We start from the raw sequence: 5,304 nt of genomic DNA, 5'->3' as shown, positions 1-5,304 counted from the left end.
TGCAAATACAGTATTTTTATTAAACAATGGTATAACAAACACAATAAAATTCATTCAAGGTGTGCTGGCAAGGATACAGACAAGAGTGGGACATGCATACCATTGCTGGCCATAAATATATTAAATATCCTCTAGCTGGGAACAATGTGTCATGAATAGTAATTTACCACAATAAAGTGCTCAGTGGTTAACCAGTAAAATACATACAGTGCAATAAAGTGCAGAGATGTAATTACTGTTTAGGGCAGGCAAACAGCACAGAATCCTAACTCAATAGAGCATATCACTCCCAGGAAGTATAAAGGGAGTGAGGGGACGCCACTTCCACTCCTGCCAAAAACTGGTAACCATAAGAGACATAGGTTTAAGAGAGGTTAGAGATGACACATACCCATAGTAACCACGCCAGCAAGGGAGATGCAGTTCCACAGACCCCGACGCGTTTCGCGAGGGCTTCTTCACAAAGGGGGGTCGCAAAGAGTAGTGTCATTCCCAGGGTATAAATACCCATGTCACAGCTGTTACGGATCGCACGCTGTGGCGACGCATATAATGGCGCATGCGCGGTAGGCCACAGTGAGTTGCCCGGAAGCTGCGTCAGCACTCCAGTGTCAGGATCCGGGAGGGAAAACCCCTTCAGACGTCACATCCGGCCTGTTACCAAGGAGTCTATTGAGTTAGGATTCTGTGCTGTTTGCCTGCCCTAAACAGTAATTACATCTCTGCACTTTATTGCACTGTATGTATTTTACTGGTTAACCACTGAGCACTTTATTGTGGTAAATTACTATTCATGACACATTGTTCCCAGCTAGAGGATATTTAATATATTTATGGCCAGCAATGGTATGCATGTCCCACTCTTGTCTGTATCCTTGCCAGCACACCTTGAATGAATTTTATTGTGTTTGTTATACCATTGTTTAATAAAAATACTGTATTTGCATGAAGGTAGTTTTGTTGACTCCTTTCTTTGGTCTTTATATATTCCAGATGTGGCCTTACAAGTGATTTATAGAGGGTTAACAATACGTTGGGATCACCGGATCTAATCTCCCTTTTTATACACCCTAAAATCTTGTTTGCTTTAGAATAAACAATAACATCATAAAGGTATAGCAGTACCGTTTCAAAGTTTCGGTGTCCCAAGCAGCATTCCATCAGCCTCTGGAAGGTTCCTGGCAAATTGCACAGCTCGAAGGGCATGCTTTTGAACTCGCAGAGACCCATCGGGGTGGCAAAGGCGGTCTTCTCCCGGTCTGCCTCAGCAACGGACACTTGCCAATAGCGACTAGTGAGATCAAGGGTAGAAAAATAATTTGCAGTTCTCAATGCAGCTAGCTATTCCTCAATACAGGGGAGTGGTGCTGTCCTTCTTCTTTAACAGGACCAACGGAGCTGCCCAGAGGCTACAACTGTCACGGATAACCCCAGCCTCCTTCATGTTGCTCAACATGTCCTTGGTACACTGGTAATGTGCAGGTAGTTTTGGCTTATATCTCTCTTTGATGGGTGGGTGTGCACTTGTGGGGATGTAGTGTTTGACCCCTTTTATTCTTCAAAAGTCTAGCGGATGTTTGCTGAAGACTTGCTCGTATTCTTGCACTAGCCTGTAGACCCCCTTCTTGTGATGTGAAGGTGTGGAGTCAGTGCCTACGTGTAATTCCTTACACCACTCCTCTGGCTGACTTGGTGAGCTGTCACTGAATGGGTGGGCTGAAGCAATGGTGGATGCTGCTGTTTGGATAGCATGTGTATCTACTGAGAACAGCTTATCAATGGTGGCAAATCGGAGCAGCTTAATCTCTTGCTCTCCGCAGTTCAACACTCTCATGGGCACTCTTCCCTTCCATATTAATGAATAAAACTATGATGTAAATAGCATATAGATACCCCACAAATGCAGATAAAAGTAGGTTATGGGAAAAGGGGGAAGAGAGAAACAGGAAAATAGTGGAATAAAGTATACCTTCCAGGTGGGAGAGGAAATGGCAGCACAGCCAGTGGAGGTGAAGCAAGGGGAGCCTGCAACTAAAGAGTTGAGAGCGTTATCACATGGTGACTGAGCCTGATTGTAACGGGAGCATAGAGGTGCCGATCCTGTCTTACCTGCGTTGGTGTAGAAGTGGGTGTCCTGTGGTGGAGTCAGCTGTGTGCAGTGGTGGCCGTGGGTTCTTTTATGTGCGACCGTAGTAATAGCTGCGCCCACTTCCTGTATGGGAGTGGAATGCAGTGAGGCTAATGGAACGCACGCCTGCGCATTTGTGTTTAACGTCGCGCATGTGCAGAACGGAGAAAAGGCTGCGCTCACTTCCTAATGAAAGGGAGTGAGACGCAGCTGGGAAGGGAAGGGAAAAGATTAGGGTTTGGGGATGATGAAAGGGCTTTCTACGGGCAAGGATGGCAAAGGGTGGCAGTGACGGAAAGTCAGGCAGCCTGTCCTGTCCTGTCCTGTCCGTCCGTCTTTTTGTATCATGAATTGGAAAGACTGCAAGGGGGAGGGGAGGTGCTTGGAGGAGGAGGAGTTATTCAGATTAATTGCAGTGGGCGGCGGCTGCAAAAAGCATCATTCTTCTTGTTTTTGCTCTGCAAAACAGCCTTTTCAAGGGTTGGCTTGGGTGACAAAATGTCTTCTGTAGGCGTGGGTTTGTCTCCCTCTCCCTAAGATGTGTCCGGTATAGGCCAGGGTGCCACTCAAGGCCGTAACCAATTCGGGTTATAGCTTCTCGGCCTTTTGGCTAAGATCAAGTGTAGTTTCGGAGGATGCTACCTTGGTCGGTACTGGAAGGTGCCTGGGATTGCACGTCTGCCGGCCTTGAGGAAGTGTGTGCGCCTTCTGGTGACACATAGCCCTCTTGTGCCTGGACGGTTCCCAGGCAACGGGAGGCGATCACCTTTGTTATTTTGAAGTCCTACTGATAAACAGAAAAAAAAAAAAATTAAATCTGTTCTTATCAGTTTAATATCTGATACGTCCCCTCTCTGGGGACCATATATTAAATGGATTTTTAGAACAAGGAGATGGAAAAAATCTTGCTCTGTCCACTCCACGCATTGACCTGGTATTGCAGTACCTCCAGGACCGGTGCACCCCTTCTTAACCCAGTTTCCAAAAGCAGAACTCAATTCACCTGATTCAAATGAGCCCCATTAGTGAATTGAAAGAAAGCAAAAACTTTATATGCACCTCAATTTGGCCAATTCACTTTTCACACTTTCACCCTTTTTTTTATCTTTCACACCTTTTACTTGCTTTATTGATGCAAAAGCTGTGCCAAATAGCAAACTCATCTCCACTCAACTTGACCAACTCTGCTATGTCCCGTGCAGTATCTTATTCTCAGTCTTATCTAGATCATTTGCAATTGAATAGAATAGATCCCTTTTGGACACATTGGATTCAGCTGCTGCAGTGACTGCAGGTGTTAGAAGATGCAGACTTGGCATCAGGTGCTGTCTATCAGATTCCACTCCAATTAAAGCTTCCATTGTTTTTCGGTGTTTTCTTTGAGCAATGATGATGTCTTTAGTGATCTGTTGGCTCCCTCTCCTGGAGGAAGAGTTTGCTTGCTCTTGGACTTTCAAAAAGAGAGGTCATGATAGACATTTAGCTTCTGAGCCCAATTGGGGACAGTCATGGGTGATGAATGTTTTGCAACCTGCTGCGAAGCCTGATACCGCAATATAAGGAACGTCAAATACTAATAATGGGCGGCCTATGAAAGAATTAGTACTTTCATTAAGCATACTTAAACGGCTAATTGGGAATAGACAAACTGTAAAAAGCCCTCTGAGAAAGCCCCTCTCTAACCTTTGTTAGTAAGCTTTTCTGTAGTCTGCCTGTTGATGTATTTTCCGTTTGAACAGTGCACAACATGAAGTGACGGAACACTGGCTTGTCACAATGTCCCCCGCTGACATCACGATAGCGCTGCTGCCTAGAAAGCCAGCTGCGCAGCAGAAGTTGCTCTTTGGGTGGGATGGTGGACTAATGTATCTATTCCTGCTTGGTGTGAGTTTGACATGATCTAGAGCAACGAGTTCCAGCGGCTAGCGGTTGATTATTGGCTGTAATGGGGCTTTCTGGCTGGTGCCAGCCTTTCTTCTTAGCACACAGGAACCACAATCCCTACACCATGCTTCGATGGATTCTCTCATCCCAGCCCAGTAAAACTACATATTTCACACAGTTATAAGCAGCCCATGGGCATTCACCTGGATTAAAACCCATAACAGCTCATAGACCAAACAATCAATCTACCACTGGACCAAAGACAGGAAGCTAAATCCACTGCCTGCGGTAACTAACTTAATCCTATAGTCTACTCACACAACAAACCCAAGAGAAAGGAAAAAAACATGGCTTCGATTATCCATCCAATGAAAACGCATAACCATTGTGAGCCATTGGACAATGCAATTGCACACATGGTGACATGGTGCACGGCCCAATGAATCAAGTCTGTACTTCATATTCACGGTTTAAGCCCTTGGGTTCTAATGTGTCCAGAGTACATATCCAGAAAGATTCCCTTTCTTTGTGCTAAGCACAAGTCAACAATACGTTGTAAGCAGATTCTATTACCAGTCCCACACCATTTTGTGACGCATAATCGCACAGTGGCCCAATTAAGATTCCAAGTCATCGAACATGTCCCAGCCATACGCAGAGGAGGCGATAGAATTAGGAAGCTCAAAGAAAGGGAATCTTTCTGGATATATACTCTGGGCACGTTGGAACCCAAGGGCTTAAACCATGAATATGAAGAACCGACTTGATTCATTGGGCCGTGCACATTTTTTCTAACGCCCGGTTCTTTTTCGTGTTCACACTATATATGGCTCCAGTATGTATGGAGTTCCATTCTTCCTTGTTTTTTATTTGTCATGTTTGTCTGATTACCTTGTCTAACAGTTTTTTCTCCCCTTTCTTTACCTTCCAGGTTCCCATAGTCACGTGAAATATCCCTGTTGCACTTGATTACGGCTCACTATTCACTATAGGATGTCTTATATCTAACATCACACTCTCACCCATCAGCACTCTATAGGTTTGTATAAGGTATGCGCTTACACATCCGGTCCTCCATAGGTATTTCCACTTATGTAGCACTATCCCTATGATCACTCATAACTCATACCCTTGTAGTCAATTACAGCCTCCTCTCTCCCCTCTCCCCTTCTCCCTTTCCATCTATAATTTTGCCAGTACAATATTAGTTTACATTAGGCACACACTCACATATTCCTTTCCTTAGTGACTTATTGTAATTCACATTCGCATACAATTCTCTATGCCTGCCC

At 44.8% G+C, this 5,304-nt stretch overlaps 1 pseudogene; it reads left to right on the top strand.

Moving 5' to 3' along the window:
* Nucleotides 1–2,889: 2,889 nt before the first annotated feature.
* On the top strand, nt 2,890–3,096 carry LOC142283456 (U2 spliceosomal RNA; annotated as a pseudogene).
* The last annotated feature ends 2,208 nt before the right edge of the window (nt 3,097–5,304 follow it).

Source organism: Anomaloglossus baeobatrachus, unplaced genomic scaffold (genome assembly GCF_048569485.1).
Source record: "Anomaloglossus baeobatrachus isolate aAnoBae1 unplaced genomic scaffold, aAnoBae1.hap1 Scaffold_540, whole genome shotgun sequence".
Lineage (NCBI taxonomy): Eukaryota > Metazoa > Chordata > Amphibia > Anura > Aromobatidae > Anomaloglossus > Anomaloglossus baeobatrachus.
Note: the sequence above shows the minus strand (reverse complement) of the source record. Positions and strands in the feature narration are given on the sequence as shown.